The 23,570-nt window shown below is 43.7% G+C and overlaps 1 protein-coding gene across 1 annotated transcript in view; it reads left to right on the top strand.

Annotated features, from left to right (window-relative positions):
* Window positions 1-17,721: 17,721 nt before the first annotated feature.
* The window catches only part of SDAD1 (SDA1 domain containing 1), a 412,284-nt gene continuing 406,435 nt past the window's right edge, over window positions 17,722-23,570 (top strand). The window contains exon 1 of the mRNA XM_069236846.1: window positions 17,722-17,835. The gene's annotated coding sequence lies outside the window, so the exon portion shown is untranslated. The remainder of the gene's footprint in view (window positions 17,836-23,570) is intronic.

Raw genomic sequence — 23,570 nt, 5'->3', positions numbered from 1 at the left:
TTCAGGGAGACCCTCAGGTGGGCTGCTTATATGGCTTAGCTGTTCCCTCAAATGCCGGGTTGAAACAATTGACTTGGGCTACCCCGATTTGATGGGTTTATCAATACCATCCCTTAGCGAGAAACCACTTTTAATAATCAATATCTATAACAGGAGCCTGGGTAGCAAATATGAGTCCGACACATTGACTATTTTGGACAGCTTTCTCTCTTGCAAATCACCCTCCCACTTTATTCTTATTGCAGGAGATTTTAATGTCACTTTCGAACCCTATTTGCTGGCCCAGGAACTATACAAAGATGAAGACGCCTACTGGGGTATCCCTCAACTGGTGTCAAGCAAAAGACCAAAAATAAATAGATTAACACATCAGGTTGTGGATATTACGTTGGCACATGGCCTGCGGGCCTGCAATGGTCGCTCCCGTTCGGACCCAAATCTTCACCCTACAATTAGGCGCGGGACACAGAAGAGCCAGATAGATTATATTTTGCGTGACATCCGCTTGTGGGGCTATATGGTTGACATGAATATTGTAGAACATGAGGAGAGTGACCATGAGCCATTGATTTTATCTCTTAGGAATTTATGACCCCTACTTGAAGTCTCCTGTCACAAGACTCACGAACAACAGCTCGCACTGACCAACAATAGACGAAATGTCAGATGGGAACCCCTGAACACTAACACAGTCACCTTGGCATCTGTCTACAGGCAGTTGGCTGATCACATGGATCGCATTTCTCAGCCTTTAGAAGATAGTGGTGGGCTTATAGGAGCCCACACTCAATTTTTTAATTCTCTAAAAAATATTTTTACTAAAGAGCCTGCAAAAGAAGTTAAAAAGAAGTGCAACGCAAGGTGGTTTAACGATGCATGCAGGGAAGCACAGCACAAACTGCTGAGAGCTTTAAGAGGAGGCCAGTCAGATCATATAAGGGAAGCTAGGAAAGATTATAAACAGGAACAAAGTAGAGCCCGTAGGAGATGGGATGAATCTAGATGGGTTTCCCTCCTGGAGTCTGCTAAAATAAACGACACCTCGAAATTTTGGAAACTGGTGGCTGATGCCAGTGAAGAACCTAATCGTTCACCTGGTGCCTCAATACTCCCTGTAGAGTGGACAGATCACTTTTCCCGATTATATTCTGGGATTACCAGTGTTACTACCAGGGAATTGAGCCATATCATGATTACTGAGACCCCCAAAATTGAATTTACCCTGTCTGAAACCAGGGCTGCGATCGTTTCACTGAAATGGGGAAAGGCCCCCGGCCTTGATAAAATACCAGGCGATTTATACAAGACAAACCCGGATATATGGGCCCCATATCTGAACCTCATTTCCAATGCGGTAACTGCAGGAGCACCTGTCCCGAGTTCCTGGATGGGAGCAGAGATAGTTCCCATCTTTAAGAAAGGTAACCCCTCTAACCCTGTCAACTACCGTCCAATCTCCTTACTTGACAACTTCCAAAAACTTTTTGCAAAGCAAATTTTGTCCCGTCTAGAAGAATGGATTCTGGAAACCAATGCCATTTCTGATCTACAAGCAGGGTTTAGGCCAGCAGTTAGTACCATAGATCAGGTGCTAAGATTTTTAACAATAAAATGGAAGACCGTGGAAGTAGGAGGGGGCAACCTTTGTGTAGTTTTTATTGATCTTAGAGCCGCGTTTGATCTGGTCCCCAGAAACCAGCTATGGCTGACACTAGCCAATATGGGTATCCCACACGGCCTCTTGAAACTTATCGCCCGACTACACGAGAATACTTATGCACAAATCAGGAGCGGTAAGGATGGTGATCTAACAGAAGCAGTGGCTATCGAGAGGGGAGTCAGACAGGGGTGTGTTTTGGCCCCTACTCTTTTTCTTCTATACATAAATAATTGTATCAAGTATTTAGCAAATTGCATTAATGATTCCCCAAAGCTGGCCGGAAACAAAGTTCCATGCCTACTCTATGCAGATGACACTATCCTCCTGTCTAAATCATCTATGGGAATCCAAAATCTGGTTAACCAGTTCGGGGTATTCTGCAGAGATTACGGGTTAGATATAAATGTTAAGAAAACTAAACTCATGATTTACAGTGCCCCGAACAAGAAGCTTAGAGCAAATATAAAGATGGACTCAATTCACCTGGAGAGGGTAATGGAATACGATTACCTGGGCATCAGACTATCTGATAAGGGCAGTTGGGATGCAGCTATAAGGAAATGGGCATTAACCATCAGCCAAAGATGTGGAGCGATAGGACGTAAGGCTTGCACTGCAATAAGCCCCCCTCTGACACTTATCTCAGAAATTTACAAAGCCCAAATCCGTGCCGCAGCGCTATATGGAGCTGAACTTTGGGGATCTCACAGACAACTGGACACTCTTCAAATCAAAGAAAATGATTTCCTTAGACACATATCCAGACTAGGGAAGGGCTCGCCGATGCTCCCCCTAAGACTGGACCTGGGTCTAAATAGCATTAAAGATACAGCATGCTTAAGACCACTTCTGTACTGGGTTAGACGGAAGAACTCGAACCCTTCAGGTCAGCAGTTAAAGAACTATTGCCACCTTGCTACGGATGGGAAAAAGTAAGGTGGCTAAGGGAGATGAAAGCGGCTTGGGTCAAACTGAATTTATCCCATTATTGGGAGAATCCCGAGATGATTCCTGGTAACGCTAGACGCCTGATCAAAGATCGATATTGGGAAAAAATTCATGAGGAATCTCTCGGCTCAACTGGGTTAGGTCGGCTGCCAGCAGAGTTTCTGCTGGTCAAACACGAACCTCTGCCTGAAAGCTTCCTGGATCTCCCTATACCAGCCCGTGCCCGCTCTTTACTACTTCATTTCAGATATGGAACATTGGCAGTCAACAGCTTTACGGCTTGCTGGTCGACCAATAGTCCTTTATCTGACAAATGCATAAACTGCCATCTATGCAAGGAAACTTCTGAGCATGTCCTATTTTTCTGTCCTTTGTACAAATGCCCTCGAGGGAAGTGGATTATTCCTCTGTGCAAAACACTGTCAACACAAAACCGAAACAGTGTATATAGAATGTGTAAATATGACACTTCCACGCTGGTAGTGAGCTCTGTTTCTAAATATTTGGCAGCAGCATGGAAAATCCGCAGTAGAATCATTACAGATCTTAAATCCACTGGTTGAAGAACGGTCTAGAAGTTAGCGAATTAGCATCCTGTCATAATAGTCTGGGCGAAATCATTAGTGCGATCTATCAAGGACATAAGACTGTATCTCCGAGCATGTTGTCTAGTGGGTTACCCCAATTGAAGTGACTCATAAGCCCCTTGGCGCATATAATTTTATAAATGGCAAGATGCAATTTATCTGATCAACTTATTTAAGAGAACTGACTAACTTAGGGCTCCATTTTCCACTGATTGACTTCTAACTTTTGTAAACAGGACCTATTGTATGTAGTTTCTATGTCTTATCTTATGTACAAATCCGTCTTAGAATAGTTTATATGTTTTTAACAATTGATTCGTATTATTTTAGCATTTAGCTTCTTGTATAGGGCAAGATCCAGACACTATTTTAAGAGTCTTGTCTTAATTATTTATGAAACTTTTTATGTAGTTTTATGAACCCTTTTTTTATATAAGCAGTGTACTAATTGCTAATGTCTCTTTTTACCTGATGGTCTATGGTTTTTATCCTTCTGTATGTATGATTATTTTTAAATTTCTCAAATGGTCCAAACCTGGACCGAATAAACTATTGATTGATTGATTGAACACCTTCAGTGGTATCCTGTGTCATGTGGTGTTGGGGAAACTGAGGGAAAAATTGCATTTGGCTTGAATGGGACTTTAACTGGCTCAACTCCTTTTATTAGACCAATATCTTTCCCTGAAAAATCCCATACCTTCATCTTAACTGTTCCCCATAAGTCAGAAGGAAGATCCCATACTGTGAAAACAGGAAAGAAACTGAACAATGGGTACCCCTCATTTACTGAGTTGCACTCTGTTTCCTCAGACTGTTCGTCCTCATTGTCACTATTTGTCTGAATGGCAATCCCATCATTTGAACAGGTAATTGATCATCTAATTTTGCATAGCAAGTCTCTTCCCAGTAAGGATACTGGACTCGAGTCACAAACTACAAATTTGTGTAATCCTATAAAGTTTCCAATTTTAACCAGAACTGGTTCTATGATGGGGTTGGTCAAGTACTAATTTGTGACTCTCACAATTTGCACTGTTTTCCCTGAAAGAGGCACGTTAGGGAACTCTGCAGACCTCGCAGTAGAACGTGTAGCTCCTGTGTCGACTAAAAATGAGACTCCGGACCCATAACCTTTCCCTTCTCATATGGGCCTTCTGGTCCACTTCTAATGAAGTGGCTAACACCCACTCTTCTTCGTCCGAACTCTCACTCACCCAATCGTCATTCGCTTCATCCTCGCTGTGTAATGGGTATTGGTGTATGATGTTATTACTTGTGTTAAACCTTTGTCCTATGCTCTGCTGAGGAAGCATCACATGCTGCTGCTCCTCTGGGGCTTGAGGTATCTGAACTTGTTGCCCCAGTACAATTTGAACTTGGGGTTGCATTTGCTGTGACTGAGGCATCTGCAAATTTGGCATTTGCATCTGTTGCATGGGCTGAGGACCTTGCACCTGAATCAAATTTTTTGGAAACCAAAATTCTGGCCTCTCACTCTTGGTCCTCTCATGTTTGGAAAATTATTGATTTCATTTGTCTGTGGAAGAACACCTTCCTGTCCTAGCATTGGACACTCCAGCTTCCAATGTCCGAGGCCTCCGCAAGCATGAAACGGTAACAACCTTTTCATTCCATGCACATCATTCTGAGTGACTACAGTATTCAAATCGGGACCCCGGTTCACATTACCAATCCCAACTCAACGTCTACCTTTCGCCTGGTTCTGCAACCACACGTTTCCCTGCTGTTGCTGTGGAAAACTCCCATGTATTCCCAATTGTGCCGCTTTAATCTGCATCACCATTGCCTTTTCTTTCAACTTTCTCTGCTTCAACTCAGTCTTGTCACTATAGTACTTAGCATATTGCAGTACTTCATCAATCAGCTTTGCTTGCCAACAAATCAAATGACTCAATCATCTGGCTAATTTCAGGCCTCAATCCTTTGAAAAATCTGAACACAAAATGAATCATGTCTTTCGGCAAAATTGTTTCTGTACCACTGTAATGTTTGAATGCCTGCAACAATCTCTCATAATACGCATGTATGGACTCCTTTCCTTGCTGAGCTGTCAAGTCTATTCTCTGTCAATCGATATTCTTGGGGAGAATTCTCATTTTCAAAAATTCGATCACCTTATAATAATATTTCATTACCTCAGGAGATGGTACACCTGTAGGCAGATATCTTGGAGGTTTTCTTATTGACCAATCTGCACTTTTTTTACATTCCATCCTTAAATCTGCTGGAACCACTATCTCCAAGAGTGTGTTCAAATCTTCCTACAGGCATTTAGCAAGCTTAACAAACCTATCCGTTTGTTGGTACAATTCTACTGGTTTCTCTCTCAAGCGAGGGTAATCATTGGTAAATGACAGAATGTCACTTCTGCTCCAAGAGACATGGACAAAATTCCCTTCTGAAATCTCTCTCATTTGTAAAAATGTTACTGGGTTACCAGTCTGCTGCACATTAACAGTTACATTTTTAGAATTCCTTTTCTTCTTGTCTCGTTTCTTTACCTATCTACCTTCCCACTTATCCAATGATCCCCAAGTCTGAATACTCTGGATTAATTCCCTAATGCAAATTTTCATTTCCGGTATTCTCATGTTCTCAATGTCTTTGAAATCAAATTCCAACCTGTAACTTCTCCTCAAATGCTTTGTTTTCCCAATCTCTATGTCATACATTTCTGCCAGATCAGCTAATTTCTGATGTACCAGTCCTGCTTTGTTGATAATCAGTTTGCGCAAATAGCGCAACTCTTCTTCCATATACAAGTCAATTCTGTCTATATCAATAATTCCCTCAATTAACTCATCTGCTTCTAATCCAAGCCTTGTCAAATTCAGTGAATTTCCTCCACTTGAATACCTTTATGTGCTACTCAGCTTCTCCAGCCATTCAGATAATTGCTGAGCTGTCAAACCTTTCAATGAAACATTGTTATTACTCACACTGGGTGCTTGTTGTAGCATTAAACATGGAGTCTCTGGTGTCACAAAAATTTGGTTAGGACCTATGTCTGATCTTCCCTGGTTAGTCAGGGGAGTCCTAGAGGAACTCAAATCAATTAACAGACCTATCATATCAAGGGTTAGTCACATTGGAGTCATCATTCTAGTATGTTCATTGAACCTTTCCATTTCTACTCTTGGATTCGAAATCTTCTGTACACTGCTCTTATTGTTTTCATGGGCAAACAGTGGTACAATAGGACCAAAGCGTCTGGACTCGGGCAGGTGTTTTGATCTCTAGGGTACATTACTCCTGTATTCTGACTTGTCAATGCAGACATCTCTGTCTGTGACCCTGTTATGGGGGTGTATCTCGGGATACTCTGTGCTTGCATTGGAGACATTAAATTAGGGGTAGACTCTATCTGGATCAGTGTCGGCTTCTGATAAACCTGTCTCTTGTGGGCCACTTGTCCTGTCAGCACCATGAAGTTCATTGCAGTATCTACAATAGGTACATCTTGATAAATTCTCACTATGTCAATCAGCGGCATAGGTATTTGTGATGTGGAAGTCATAGGAACATTGTGACTAATATGTGCTTACCTTTGTGTAGTTTCAATCAGTACCGGAGCTGTATGGTCTTCACTAGTACTTTGACCTGTCTAATGAGATACATATGGTGGGGGACGATTTCTCAATAATTGTAAAATAAACTGATTATCGTCTGAGTCTTCCTCGTAAGTCAAAGATTTTCTAGTCTCCGTTACTGCCACCACAATCTAACAAATTTATGGTAACCTCTTAAGGAGACTAACCATCTGACTCTTCTGTCAATAACCGGGAAATTATGGTGGCCTCTTAAGGAGACTAACCGTCCAACTCTGCTACCAAAAACTGTGATCGCGTGTGGCCTTATTTGGTCCTTTGTAATTTGTTTATAAGGGGACGCGTTAGAGGTTCGATGGACCTTTTGACTACACTTAGAGTGATTCTACCATATACACGATCTTTTCTTAACCTCTGCTCAGTAACGCCATAACATGAATAACAAATCAATTTCCAAGAGTTTGAGTCAGTAATCTTTAGGCACCATGACCCATGTGGCCATGAATATTCACACCTTTGGTCAAATTTAGAAGGTTTATTTCCCTATATTATCAATAATAATATCACATAAATTAGTGTCAGAACCAAATGATATGCATATACAAACAACACCGGCTGGCCAAAACGTCGAAAGAATCTCAATTTAACGAATGCGTTGATCATTAGACACTCAAGCATTACAGTACAAATTAATAGCATCAATACCTAAACAACAGAGATTACATGCATCTAGATTCGACAGGTGAACAAAATCAATTCTTCATTAATGACATTGGTAAGCGTGTGAACCTCTAACTAACCATCTGATTAGAATGGCATGTTTGGACTTCATGCAAAAGTAATTTTAGTCATACCTAAAAGAAAAACATTCAACAAAAGTAAGCGCATTTCAGTAGACCTCTCCTCAAATGGGTCAGCAAGCTGCGATTTCTGCGTCAGGTGGACATCCGTCTGGTCAGCAACGGGCAATGAAAGGAAAATGGCTCAGCCACAGTTGGGCTCTAAGTTGCCTGAACCATAAAAAGGTCATCAAGCTAAGGAATCGTCACTAACCCAAGGTCTCTACGAGGATAGTTATCGAGCTAGGAATCAGCATTAACACAACTTCTTTAAGAGGATGGTTATGATAGAAGAGCAATCAGCATTAACGTTATTTCTCTATGGCGTTGGTTAAGGGTAAAAGACATCTGCAACTGTGGTGCTCCACAAACAGAATGGGCTAAGGTGGCGGGGAAAATGGAAAATGGCTAACTAGCAGAATGGCAAATGGAAAAATGGCTAATAGCTCTGCAAAGCATGATCTGGATATACTAAATCCTCTAAAGCATCTCTCACGCCATCATTGGTCAGGAAATTGTATGGTGGCAGTAGGACCAAGAGCAAATAAAACCTAAATCTAAAACATAACTAAACAGTCTTTCACACGTCGATGATTGGCTCCTCTTCTCCCATTCTCATCGTCAATTTTGTCAGGTAACTTCTTTGTTGCAGTACTAGGTGTAGTCGGTGCGCCCATTGTTAGCTCCTGGGAACATCTCTTTCTCACGCATCAGATTTACAAAGTAACATTTTCTAATACAAAACATCTTCACCAGCAGTTCTCATGAGAAAGTTTAAGACATGAACAAATCGCTTGGTCAGCACAGTGTGAACAATGAGCAATATTAGTTCTCTGCTTTCACAAAACATTTACGAATATTTATTAGGCCATGGAACTTGAAATGAGGCCTGTAGACTAGGCCCAAACCTCGTAATTATTCAAAAGCTCAACATTATTTAAGCAAATACATAACATTAATATATTAGTATAATCCATAGATACATTTTATTCTACGTGTGTACATAATCTAACCAGGTAATGTGAATTGATTATTAATTTTTAGACGCATCATGGTGGCCACTCAAGTAAGCACATTTTCCAAGGTACATGTTATTTTCTATGTTAGCCTAATTCATGTAGACTCTTAACCCATTAATCAATACAAATTCATTAGTAATTAATTCAGCTTTCACACTATTGAATCAGTTGGACTGGTATCATTGGTGAGAAAGCCCATTCCTGCATTGGAACAACTGATAGCAACAGAAAAAATCAAGGAAGCAATTCACACTTAAAGTAGGACCGAAGGGTCAGGTGGAGTCTTGGGGGAATTTTATCATACGTTTGCCTCAAAGCTGTGCCTTAAACTGCTAGAATTATGTAACAACAAGAGAAATGTTGGTTATCTGCCCAGCCACTAACAAAGAAGTTACAGTGTTGTCAAAGCCAGGCAAGGATAGACTAGACACGGCCTCATATAGGCCAGAATCATGATTACATTTAGGCAATAAGATACTTGCCAATGTCAGTTCAAACAGATATCTCCCATTGTTACCTACACAGGAACATTCAGAATAGTGAGGGTTCATTCTAAGCCACAATATGTCTGCCAGTATCTTGATATTGGAGAAGAAAAATTAAATAATTTATTGTGCAATTAAATTGCAATCTCAAGGAATGATTTATAGTTTAATTGGATGTGAACCATTGTTTGAACTTTTCCCTATTTTTTTGACTATTTGTCTTTATATGTTGTGTATCTTCTACCCAGGTATAGTAGGTTCATTTGGGTAGACCCCCTTTTTTATTTAGAGTACTTTGTTGCACCTGGTGAGGTGTGGGGTAGTGTATTTGGAATTAAAAAGAAATGTTCCATGTTCTTTGGAGATTAGAAGCCAAAGTTTAACCGACATTAAGGTGTCTTAGTCAAAACAAGATTCTTGTTTATAATAATAAAGATGTCTGAACCCATATGGTGAGTTATTCAGAGGCCCAGATAACCAAACTTTTAGAATATCTCTCTTTATTAAGTGGCGTCCAAACTTCTAGTGAACCTTCAAGACTTGATAAAATTGAAAAACTCAAACAATTAAAAAAGAAAAATGTTACAATGCAACTACATGCACAGGTATTATTAGACCATCTAAAGAATAACGCAATACCATTAGGATTACAAGTTAAGAACATACCGGTCATATTTATCTTAGATAAAACCTATTTATCTAAATTCAGTGGAGTAGGGACCAAATTCTCCAGAGACTGGTTAGCATTATCAGTGGAAACGGCATTAAGGATTGGTGAAGCTGAGTTGAAGGAAATTGAAGAGTTAGAACAGGAAATCTCTAACAATAATACTATCCAGGATGCTAAACAACTAGACAGTGTGAACAAAATAATCATAGATTTAAAAAAATATACAGTGAATGAAAAAATTACTAAAGTGGCAAAAGACATTAAAAATGTCAATATAACGAGTACTTATCCATACTTGAAAAAATATTTTTATAAAAATAACAATCCGAGCACTTTGAACTTACAATACCAGACAAGATCTCAGAGGAGATTCATTACATTTTCAGACACTTCTTCAGATTCTGAGCAATAAAGTCAAGGACAACCCCTCCCTAACCCACAATATGCCGGGGCAACCTTTCTGTGGCAGAAGCGGCTGCCGGAGAAGGGGAGGAGGGACCCAGAGAGGTCAATATCAAGAACAAGGGATCTTCCTGACGCGGAGGCGGACATACAGGCATTAAACGCCAATAAAGAGCCTACTCCTAATATATAATCTGTCCAAATACTCCCCGAACAATTCAGAGATTCAAATTATGAGCAAAGGACTGTCTTTTGTTCCACTCAGAAATCAGGACCCGGTGGAGAGTAAGATAGAAGTTCTAAGATTTTTATGTAAGCTTAGACTAAAAGTTTTTTTCTTAGACTCCCATACAGAGACGGAAGAGAACTCTAGCGGTCTGAGACCTAAATCCTCTTTCTGTCCAGAAAAGAATGATATGCCTAAGGAAATAACAGTCTATGAGGATGTAGTATTAAAAGAAATAGAAAATCTTAATAATACCAAAAAGATCTACTTTAGACAAAATTGCACAAAGGCAGAAAAGGAGGCCATTAAGGTTTGGCTAACAATCAGGATATTATCATGAAACCAGCGAATAAAGGAGGGGGAATAGTTATTCCGAATAAAGAACAATATGATCAGGAAGTGATGAGGCAGTTAAACAATACAGATCATTATCGGGTCATCAATTAAAATCCCTCCATAGCTGTGCAACATAGAATGAAGTACATTACTAGGAAAGCTTAGGATAATAAATGGATATGCAAAAAAGAATTACATTTTTTGAATCAGAGTGATGGCAGGATACATTTCTACATTTTTCCGAAAATTCATACAAATTTGCAGAACCCCCCAAGGAGACCTATTGTCTCAGCCTGTGGCTCTATTTTAGAGCCATTGGCACAATATGTGGACACTTTTTTTTAAACCTTTTGTAGCCCAAACTCAGGCTTATATCTGTGACTCGATGGACATCATTAACCAAACTGAAGATCTTCCATTTAATGAAGAGAATCAGATCTTGGTGACTTTTGATGTTGAAGCTCTTTATACAAACATTCCCCAAGATGAGGCCATTGAGGTGATCAAACAAGTATTAAAGACACGACCACCTTCAATTAATACTCCTACTGACTTTCTTACCGCCCTAGCAACTGTGTGTTTAAAAAATATTTTTTTAGGTACAAAGAGACCATGGGGGTCATTACAACCTCAGCGGTCTTTTTGCAAGACCGCCGAGGGACCGCCGCGCGGAAGACCGCCTGTGCAGTCGGTTTGCCGCTCGGCGTATTATGACTGTTGGCTGCTCTCCGACATAGAGCCGGCAACAGCCATACTTGCGGGTGGGGGAAAGTTGAGGTTGCTCCACCTCCACGCCAACAGAACACCGCCCAGCGAATCACTTCCTGTGATTCGCCGTGGCGGTGTTCTGTTGGCGTTGTGGTGTCAGCAGAGCTGGCCCCATGGCTCCCGTCCCCTCCCGGAGGATCGACGGACCAGGTAAGTCGATCGTCCGTTAGGGGAGGGGGGTGGGGGGTGTTGTGTGTTGTGTGCATGCATGGGGGTGTGCGTGTGAGTATGTAGAGGGGGTGTGTGAGTGCGTGTATGCTTGCGGGGGTGTTGTGTGTATGGGAATGAGTGCGTGTATGGCTGTGGGTATGTCTGTATGGATGTGTGCATGTATGTTTGAATGTGGGTGTGCGTGTCTGACTGTGTGTGTGGATGTAGGCATGTATGTCGGGGTGTGTGCGTGTGTGTGTTGGTGGTGCCTGCATGCGTGTCGGGTGTGTGTGAGTAATGTTATGTTTGGGGTCGGGTGGGGAGGGGGGCCCTGCCACCTTTGGGGGGTGGCAGGGGTGGTGGGGGGTGTACGGGAGGGAGTCGGGGTGGGGGGTAGCGGGTGGGGGAGACCCCTATCAGTGCCAGGGAAGGAATTTCCTGGCACTGATAGTGCTTACCACCATGGATTTCATGGCGGTTGAAACCACTGGAAAACTTCGACGGTAAGCCGGGTCTAAATACCGCCGGCGGTATACTGACGACCGCCGGTCTGGGGACCCAGGTCTCCAGCCCGGCGGTCGTCTCCGCCCTGGCGGGCGGGACGGAGAAACAGCGGTTGACCATGGCGGTAACCGCCATGGTCATAATACACCAAGGTAAGACCGCCAGCCTGTTGGTCTTACCGCCGGTTCTCCGCCATCCGCCAGGGTTGTAATGACCCCCCATGTACCTACAAACAAAAGGAGTAGCTATGGGATGCAGCTTTGCTCCGGAGATAGCAAATTTGGTAATGGATTGTTTCGAGATGAAGTGGGTGTATGATAAGTTGAACCCTTATAGAAATAACATTAGGAAATGGTTAAGGTATATAGATGATATATTAATGATTTGGGAAGGAGAGAAGAAAGATTTATCAACCTTTTATGAATGGCTCAATCAACGTACATTAGCCTTTAAGTTTACAATGAACTATGACATCAAGAAAATAAATTTTTTAGACTTATGGATTATATCGAATGAGGGCCATTTAGAAGTGAGTTTAAACAAAAAACCGACTGATTGTAACACTTTGTTACATTTTTCCAGTGGTCACCCAAGAACATTGAAAGAAAATCTACCCTATGGCCAATTTTTACAAATTAGAAGGAACTGCAGCAATAAATATGATTATTTTGAAAATGTGATTGAGCTGATTAATAAATTGGTTAATAGAGGATACCCGTAAAAATTAGTAAAGGCAGCTTCCAAAAGAGCATGGTTCACCCCAGTGAATCTTTATTGACTCCTAAACAAAGAAAACAAGACTCTCCTTTGACATGCCTATAGTCCCAAAGCCAATAAAAGAAGATCAATTATTGAAAGAAACTGGAGAACATTAGGTCAACTAGGAATTGAGAAACCTTTATTTTCTTTTAAAAAAGCACAGAATTTGCGTGAACACTGGGTAAAAGCATCCTACCCTGTAGAAAAGAAGAAAGATTTAGGAATGATGCTTCAACCTCCTCCTTTACAGGGACATTATAAATGTAAAAATTGCATAGCATGCCAATTTACGAGTGATACTAAAGAGATACGGTTGAACGGTGTGTTACACCATAAAATAATGTTTTTCTAACTGTAATACTAACAATGTGATCTATTGCATTGAATGTCCGTGTGATTTGGCATATATAGGACAAACATCACAGCCAGTAAAAACCAGAGTCTTGCAACATAGATCCAGAATCGAATGCGGAATTAGAAATGCACCACTGGTTGAACATTATTTAGAATTGAATCACAAACCAGATTAAATATGGTGGACAGTACTACATGTGGTACATTAAAAAAATATTGGACGCTCGATTTCTACAAACCTGACCAGAATGGAGGCAAGACTAATTGAGAAATACGGAACAGCAAGACAAGGCCTGAGCGACATGGACGAAATGTTGGCTCTGATTTGGCGGACTTCAAACTTCGGTAGAATTTTTCATTGTCAAAATGGTGAAAAAAAAATTATTTATCAAAACTGTTGATTTTTTATCGTTAAAACAATGACTTCTTGATGCAATGTTAAGTAGACCATAATGATACTTGTGATACATATATTTTTTAAATGTTCTTTTGAATAAGTTCTTTGAAACATTTTTGATAGATATGCTGTGCAAATTTCTATAGTAGTATCAGGAAATAATTATGGGTTGAAACTTGGTTTAGAGTTAGACACTCATATGAAATTATCCCCAGAAGAAAAATGTAAGAGTTTCCTTTTAAGATGGCTGCCACTGTAATTTTGAGAGGAATGAGGGAGGTAATATCTCAGTTTCCTCAGAAAGTACTTATTAGATAAGTAGAAAAAAGTTGCAATTCTCTTATAGTTTGATGGTTGTAAATTCTCCAAAAACATGGTGGAGTGGGTAATTATAGACATTTTTGAGACGTGGGCCAGTGCTTCAGTTATGGCCACATGAGTTTTAAGATCGGCCGCCCATTTGAGATATTGAGGTTTGATCCCTCCTTGGCAAATCGGCCGCCAGAACTCTGTTATTCGACACAACGTGTTCGGAAGCTATAAGTGGTAGCTCAAAAAACACGCTTTCGAAAGTTGTATAAGTAACGTTAATACAACGATAAGAGACAGATAAGGGAGCATCCTTTTGCCGTCCTCTGCTTAATGATTAGGTCATTTGGGTATTAAGATGGCTGCCACGTTTAACCCCTTCTGTGCCCTGGACGTAATGGTTACGTCCAAGGGCACAGTGCTCGTGTGCCGAGGACGTAACCATTACGTCTTGGGCACAGAGCTCAGAGGGAGCACTAGCGCTCCCTCTGTGGGCTTCCCTCCCACCCCCCCAAGGCAGGGATGGAAGGGGAAGCCCTTCCCCTTCCACCCTGACCCCCAGTGACATCTGATGACGTCAGGATGCATTTGTGCGCTGCCCTTATCAGAGGCCACATACCCATCGCGCTGGAAGCTCAGCTTCCAGGGCGATCGGAAGAGAAATGCAAAGCATTTCTCTTCCGATCATGTGATGGGGGCCTGAGAGGCTTCAAATGGAAGGAAAGGAATTTCCTTCCCTTTGAAGTCTCTCAGAGCATTTCAAAAGATGGATTGTAAAGCGATCCGGCTTTTAAAATGCCCACTAGATACCAGGGATTTCTTTTTGTATGGAAACTGGCATGAGGGGAGCGACCCCTTGGGCAAGGGTCGCTCCCCAGGGGGGTAATATATTTCAAGGCCTTTTCTGCACCCCCCCCCGGGGGCAGATTGGCCTATTGTTAGGCAGAATCCACTAGGCGCCAGGGATCTTTTTTGTTGTTTTTAGGTTTTTTTTTTTGTTGGGGAGCGACCCCATAGGCAAGGGTAACTCCCTAGGTGGCAAATTATATTTAGGCCATTTCTGCCCCCCTTGGGGGCAGATTGGCCTATTTTTAGGAGGCCAGTAGGCCCCCAAGGGGGGCAGAAACCACTAGACACCACAGAGTTTTGTTTTTTATTACGCCAAATTCATGGAAGGGGAGCAACCCCTTAGGCAAGGATCGCTCCCCTGGGGGGCACATTGTATTTAGACCATTTCTGCCCCCCTTGGGGGCAGATCGGCCAATTTTTGTTAGGCCAATCTGCCCACAAGGGGGGCAGAAACCACTTAGGCACCAGGGATTGGTGTGTGTATGCGTATGTTTTCTATAGGGGGCAGCCCCTTGGGTAAGGGTTGCTCCCCATGGGGGCATAGTACTGTTGGCCATATCTGCTCCTCTTGGGGCAGATAGACCTATTTTTGGAAGGCCAATCTGCCCCCAAGGGGGGCAGAAAGCCCACCAGAGGCCAGCGAAGTTTTTTTTTTCAAAAATAAGAGGGTGGGGGTATGGCCATACCCCCACCCCAAATAAATGGGGCCAAAGTTAATCTGCCCACCAGTGGGCAGATAGGGCAATTACCCCTGATCCACACCCAGGGGGCAGAAAGTCTACTAGATGCCAGGGAATTTTAAAAAAAACAAAAAATATTGGGGTGGTGGCTACCAACCAGTATGGGCCTGGTTATGCCCCCACCCCAGCTGAAGGGGGTAACAGTCTTTCAGCTCTCCCCCGCTCTCTAAAACATCTTATCCCACAGCAAGCAAGAAGACATTTGATTATTTTGGGTTTTAGTTTTACATTTGGGCCATGAGAGCTTGGCTAACTCTCAAAATCGTCCCACTTGGAATGGTAAGGGCTGCACTTTATGGACTTTGGGACGCTACAATGTAGACAAATCCATAATCCTAGACACATCTGAAAACTAAACATCTGGGTGATTCCAGGGTGGTGTGTTTCACATGCACCCCTCACCATTTTTGTACCCACAATCCCCTGTAAACCTCCAACTTTGCTGGAAATCACAAATTTTTCCCACGTTTTTGTGTTGGAACCTTCCGGAATCTGCAGGAATCCACAAAATTCCAACCACTCAGCATTGTCTCATCTATACCGATAACAATTCTGCTGCACTTGTCAGCCTAAAAATGTTTTTTTGCAAACTGCCCTTTTGGACCCCCTTTGGTTCTCCCTCTATCGTCATGTTTTTGGCTTTTCCCTTTCACAAGCACTTGGCCCACCTACACAAATGAGGTATCATTTTTACCGGGAAACTGAGGGGAACATTGGGTGGTATGAAATTTGTCCCAGTGCTGTGATCCCACACAAAAATGTGGGAAAATTTTGATTTTTTTAGCTAAATTTGAGGTTTGCTGAGGATTCTGGGTAAGAAAACATTGGGGGATCCACGCAAGTCACACCTCACTGGACTCCCTCGGGTTTCTAGTTTTCAGAAATGTCTGGATTTGGTAGGTTTCCCTAGAAGGCTGCTGAGCCCAGGACCAAAAATGCAGGTGCCTCCCCCGCAAAAACAGGTAGTTTTGTGTTTGATAATTTTGATGTGTCCAGATAGTGTTATGGGGCATTTCCTTTTGCAGGCTGAGCTAGAGGCCAAAATCCACAGCTAGGTGCTTTGCAAAAAACAGCTCTGTTTTCTTTGAGAAAATGTGATCTGTCCTGGTTGTGTTTTGGGGCTTTTCCTGTCACGGGCGCTAGGCCTACCCACGCAAGTGAGGTACCATTTTTATCGGCAGACATGGGGAAACACAGAATAGCAAAACAAGTGTTATTGCCCCTTGTCTTTCTCTACATTTTTTCCTTCCAAATGTAAGACAGTGTATAAAAAAGACATCTATTTGAGAAATGCCCTGTAATTCACATGCTAGTATGGGCACCCCGGAATTCAGGGATGTGCAAATAACCACTGCTTCTCAACACCTTATCTTGTGGTCATTTTGGAAATACAAAGGTTTTCTTGATACCTATTTTTCATTTTTTATATTTCGGCAAATGAATTGCTGTATGCCCGGTATAGAATGAAAATCCATTGCAAGGTGCAACTCATTTATTGGCTCTGGATAGCTAGGGTTCCTGATGGACCTACAAGCCCTATATATCCCCGCAACCAGATGAGTCCAGCTGACGTAACGGTATATTGCTTTAAAAAATCTGACTTCGCAGGAAAAAGTTACAGAGTAAAATGTGGAGAAAAATTGCTGTTTTTTTTCACCTCAATTTCAATATTCTTTTATTTCAGCTGGTATTTTCTGTAGTAAACACTTGTAGGATCTACACAAATGACCCCTTGCTGAATTCAGGATTTTGTCTACTTTTCAGACAGGTTTAGCTCTCTGGGATTCAGCATTGGTTTCTCACCCACTTCTGTCACTAACTGGAAGGAGGCTGAAAGCACAAAAAATAGTAAAAATGGGGTATGTCCCATTAAAATGTCAAAATTGTGTTGAAAAATAGGGTTTTCCAATTCAAGTCTGCCTGTTCCTGAAATTTCTTGGTCTCCTCCAGGGGAACCCACAAAGTCCTGGTACCTCTAGAATCCCTAGTATGTTGGAAAAAAGGACGCAAATTTGGCGTAGGTAGCTTATGTGAACAAAAAGTTATGAGGGCCTAAGCACAACTGCCCCAAATAGTCAAAAAAAGGCTCGGCACAGGAGAGGAAAAGGCCTGGCAGCGAAGGAGTTAAGATAATTACGTATCGTCCCTCGCTTCAACATGGCCGCCACAACTCTGATAGTCAGCACAACGCGTCCGGAATGGAGAAGTGTCCGGTCAAAAGCTGTATAAGCAGTCAGAATACAGAAATAAGCAACAGTTAAGTGAGTACTGACAAGTCCTATGGACTTGCAAATGATTATTGATGACTATTGTGCCAGGAAACGATAGCTTGATTCATGTAATTTTATTTAATACAAGAGAGTTTGGACAATATGCGGCGTTCGAACCTATGAGTTCAGGTACAGATGAGACTTTATTTTACACGAGGAGGTGAAAATGATGGCGCGTAATACACATTTATAGTTATACATTATTATACACACAAAGTGGGCTTCTTAAGTACAGTCTCAACACATGATATATAGCATGATTGACCATTAAGGCATCATAGCAGTTGGGTGTAGAAGACACCACGGAATGGAGTGATATATTTTATTTTATCTATTATTTTATTTCCTCACGGTGATGGGTTTTGAGGTTTAGACAAGATTTGAGGTAATAATGTGTATTGTTTACATCTATTAGGTACTTACCTCTCTGTTAGTCCTGAAGAGGCCCGTATGTGAAAGGGCCAAAACATGTTGACCTTATAATTGGAGAGGTTGCAACGAAAACTAATTCGACCAGTAAGGTTCTTGGGACAACATCTCTTCTTAAATAATGACGGGAAGTATAAAAAGGAGTAGAGATGTGATTAATCAGGCAACCATTGCCGATAAGTGGATTATTATTACTACTAATGAAGATAACCACAGTGATTGAAAACATGGAGAGCTGTGAAGAACCTTGTGTATATACTTATATATGGATATTTGTCAGTTTGTAAAATCGTCTTTTTGACTAGACTTGATGTTGGAGAAGGAAAATGAAATAATTTATTGTGCAATTAAATTGCAATCTCAATGAATGATTTAAAGTTTCATTGGATGTCAATCATTGTTTGAATTGTTCCCTACTATTTTGACTATTTGTCTTTATACGTTGAGTATAAGATGGCTGGTCATGTACTGTCTTCAGTGTCCCTGACCTTGATGCTACTATTGCAGCATTTGACATCCAGAAAGCTTTGGTCTCCATGGGGTGTCACTAACTGAAGACAGTACAGGAAAAGACTAGAATGAGCCCCATGATGCTAAGGAGATCAAATTACCATCTTCTAACCCCCAGGTAGAGTTAGAACAGGCTGAGCGTACTCATCTACAGGGACCACTGAAAGTGGTACTAAACAGGCCTAGCCTCTCACCCATACTACATGTTTAGTCCACTGAACTTTTGGCATGCCTTCTTAGGCATAGGGAACAGAGAACAGGTTGGAAATTACAGAGTATCCAAACATAAGCTCCCTATACATGGAGGATTTGCTATTATTTGTTAAAGACATGTCATTTTAATTAGGGGGTGTAATGGCCACTAAATTCAGGGCCTGATTTCGATATTGGCGGATGTGTTACTCCGTCATAATGGTGGTGGATATCCCATCCGCCAAAATCTAAATCCCAAAGGAAATAATGAGATTTAGATTTCAGCGAACAGGATATCCGTCACTGTTGTGATGGATTAACCCCTCCCCCAATATCTATTCAGACCCTACATTCTGCCTTCTCCAACTGCGCACAGACACCGTGATATCTGTATCAAATTATGACCAGTTTCCCTAAATCTGGGAGTCTGTGAACTTTAAATACCTAGGAATTCAAATATACCACTCGGACGCAAATCCGATCGGCTCTAGAATCCATCAGGAATTTGGTGCAGTTCTGGCAGATGCTGCCTTTGGGGCTTCTAGGTGCAGGCACAATGTTCAAAATGGTCAGGCCACCTGCCTGCTGTACTTTTTTGCAAACTCACCTATAATTATGCTGCACTCCCTATTTCAGAAACTAGCAACCTTACTCATAGCATTGACATGGAATGAGGCGAGATGCAGGTTTGCACTGAATATGATGAAGGAATGAAGTCTACAAGTGTAGACACATCACATTACAAACTCTATTACCTTGTGGCACAGCTGCAATTTGTCACCAGATTTGCCCCCTCATCTCGTCATTTGAGGGCAAGCTCCTGACAGCCGAAACTGACCTGGATACACTGTAGGTCTTGCTCTTTTCAAAGTATGATTAAAAAAAACTACCCCCAAACTGATCACATAGCACATGGTATACTCTATTAAACCCTACAAAAATTAAAACAATCACTGAATTTTACAGGCTCTTGAAACACTTGCACGTCTCTATTTGCATTTAATAACATGTTAAATCGAGACCTGATTGTTTCGCCAGGGTATATTTTTTTTTTGCAAAGGATCTATTTTCAATTACAATAAACGTTTGTGTTGCGCTTAAGTATTGTTCTAATTTTTGAGAAAAGAAAACCCTACCCCGTTCCCCCAAAGCCTGTGTACCATATGTACTCTTGTCTTTTTTTGTTGTTTTGCATGTGTACCTTGAAAGTTGAGGGTTGCTGTATTTCTTGTTGTTTCTTAAACTGATTAACTTGTCTCCTGGGGGTGCTATTTGAATTTTAATTAACATGGGACTTGCCTCTCATAACTTACCATCTCACCTTCCTCCAGTGGCACTTTGTATTAGAAGTAATTATATTGTGGCTATACCTGGCTCCCAACAGGGTTCATAGGCTGTATCAGCAGGGGTCTAAAGCTTTAAAGATTGACCTGCTGTTCAACATACTTCTTCCATCTCGACTCCAGTTCCTTTGCTCCCTGTCACTTCCGATTATGGACACTTGTGCCTAACTGGTAGATTGCAGATTCTAATCCTAGTCAAACACTTGATTGTGATGAATGCATCTTCTGAAGACGTTTGTGTACATCCTGCGTGCCACAGATTCTGATCCCATTATGAAAGCTCAGTAGACTATGGTGGTCTTTACAACCCTGGCGGTCGGTGTTAAAGCGGCGGTAAGACCGCCAACAGGCCGGCGGTAAAAAATTCGCAATTACGACCGTGGCGGAAACCACCAACAAAGACAGCCACTTTAACACTCCGACCGCCACGGCGGTACAAACAAACAGCACGGCGGTCACCGCCAACAGACAGGCGGGAGACAATGTACCCCCCACACTATTATGACAGGCCAATCCACCACCTTTTCCGGGGCGGATTCACCGTGGATAAAAACACAGCGGAAACAGGAATCCCGAAGGAAAAACGCTCACCTCTACACACCCCACGAGGAACGAGGACACCATGGATCCGGAACTCCAAATTATACCTGCAATAGTCTTCCTGCTCCTCTACCAGGAGCACGAACGCCGGCGGCGAAGACCACGGTGAGTACTGCAACTACGACACAGGGGAGGGGGGAGGGAAAAAACAGGGACACGCAACACGCAACACCCCCATCCACCACAACACACACACTAATGCATATCAATACATCACAGTTACACCCCCCAAGCCCCCTGGAAGAATGCAAAGACAATAGAAAATGAGTGTAACCATTGTAATATATTAAAAGCAAGTAGGCAGAAACATATATATACACCATGTACAAAATATATACCAAGCATAGTAGTCCAGGTAGTGCTCTAATAAAGTCAGTGGAACACTGGGACCACACGGTATGGGCAAGGCCCACACAAGATCCCCGACCATGACGGAGAGAACACTGCAGGGGCATCAGAGAGCAACTAAACAGGAACCTCAGTGGGAGGGAAAGGGGGGGGCACTTCAGCCACTTGAGTGCACGACGCCAAATCCACGAGGGGGCCACATGCCCACTGTTCAATCCTGGGGAGTGCAAAGCCACAGTCTCACAAGTCTCTCCAGTGGGTGGTTTGCCCACTGTTGAATCCTGGGGAGTGCAAAGCCACAGTCTCACAAGTCTCTCCAGTGGGTGGTTTGCCCACTGTTCAATCCTGGGGAGTGCAAAGCCACAGTCTCTCAAGTGGATGACAGTCTTCACTGGTTCTGGAGGGGGCCTTGTGCCCAGAGTGCTTCATCCTGCCAAGGACTGAGGTAGTGGATGTGATACTCCACTGGTTCTGGAGGGGGCCTTGTGCCCAGAGTGCTTCATCCTGCTAAGGACAGAGGTAGTGGATGACAGTCTCCAGTGGTTCTGGAGGGGGCTTTGTGCCCAGAGTGCTTCATCCTGCTAAGGACAGAGGTGGTGGATGACAGTCTCCACTGGTTCTGAAGGGGGCATGGTGCCCAGAGTGCATCATTCACCCCGTGACGGACTCAGTTGCGTCAGTGCCCTTGCCGCTCATGGGCCAGCGGTGCTTGAGACGGCGGTGCCCTGTTCAGCGGTGCTTAGGATGGCGGTGCCCTGTGCAGCGGTGCTTGAGGCGGCGGTGCCCTGTTCAGCGGTGCTTGAGACAGCGGTGCCCTGTTCAGCGGTGCTTGAGACCGCGGTGCCCTGTTCAGCGGTGCTTGGGATGGCGGTGCCCTGTTCAGCGGGGCTTGAGATGGCGGTGCCCTGTGCAGCGGTGCTTGAGGCAGCGGTCTCCATTGCAGGGACTCAGCTGCTGGCGGTCCTTTATAGCCCAGCGGGGCTTTTGCTGGCGGTGGCCTCCTGGGCAGGTGGGCTTGTGCTGGCGGGCCTGTCCTGGGCAGGTGGGCTTGTGCTGGCGGTCCTGTCCTGGGCAGGTGGGCTTGTGCTGGCGGTCCTGTCCTGGGCAGCTGGGCTTGTGCTGGCGGTCCTGTCCTTGGCAGCTGGGCCTGTGCTGGCGGTCCTGTCCTGGGCAGCTGGGCTTGTGCTGGCGGTCCTGTCCTGGGCAGCTGGGCTTGTGCTGGCGGTCCTGTCCTGGGCAGCTGGGCTTGTGCTGGCGGTCCTGTCCTGGGCAGCTGGGCTGGTGCTGGAGGTGGCCTCCTGGGCAGCGGGGATGATGGCGGTCTCTTCCCAGACTTTCCTGGTTTCTTGTGGCCCTTCCCCATCTTGGAGAGTGTCACAGCTGAGTCCACACTCCCACCGGGACCCCTGGGAGCGGCTTTGGTGGCTGGAGTCTTCCCCCTCTCCCGCCGGGCACTGGCCAACTTCTGATGCTTCACAGGTGGGGGACTGTCTGTGCTGTGGCTCCGTGCCACACTGGCTGCCCTGGTGGCCGGTGCAATCCAGATTCCAGTGACTACAGGCACCACTGGTCCTGGAGATGTTGTGGCTGAGGTGCTAGTTCGGGACCTAGGAGACCGACGGGTGGGGGAGGTGTGGGAAAGAGGTCAAGGTTGGACAGGAAAAGTTTGTTTGACACACTGGGACAGGTAGCTGGAGGGGGTTTGGGAGTGGAGGAAGAGGTGGTGGTTGTAGGAGGTGTTCGTTTGCTGACTTTGGGTGAAGGTGCATGCGCTGGAGGCTGTCGTGAGGTGGATGGCTGTTGGGTGGGTGTGTGCCTGCGTTTGTGTATCATGGGAGGGGGCGTCACAGACACACTGGGAGAGGACACGGGACGTGTGAATGGTAGTGGGGGTGGTGACTGCACGTGAGCGGGGTGTGTGGGTGGGTGTGCTGGAGAGGGACGTAGTGGCTGTAAAGGTAGTGCATGCAGGTGTGAGTGTAGACGAAACTGGGAGGGAGGAGGGAGACGAGGAGGAGGGGGAACAGTGGAGGCAGTGGATGTTGGTGTGTCTGCATGTGTGTGATGCTTGCATGAGTGCCTGTGGGATGTGTGGTGCTTATGTTTGCCTGAGCTTCCCTTGTGTGTTGAGGTGTGTGCATGCTGGTCTGTAGGTGTGCTTGGGATAGGCTGAGGTACAGGGGATTGGGTAGGGCGGAGGAAGTTGGAGGGGGGAGGCTAGACACAGGGACAATGGCTGCCATCAGTGCTGAGGCCAGAGTCTGAAAAGCTTGCTGAAGGGCCGCCTGACCAGAATGAATGCCC

The sequence above is a fragment of the Pleurodeles waltl genome, chromosome 1_2 (genome assembly GCF_031143425.1).
Source record: "Pleurodeles waltl isolate 20211129_DDA chromosome 1_2, aPleWal1.hap1.20221129, whole genome shotgun sequence".
Classification (NCBI taxonomy): Eukaryota; Metazoa; Chordata; class Amphibia; order Caudata; family Salamandridae; genus Pleurodeles; species Pleurodeles waltl.
Note: the sequence above shows the minus strand (reverse complement) of the source record. Positions and strands in the feature narration are given on the sequence as shown.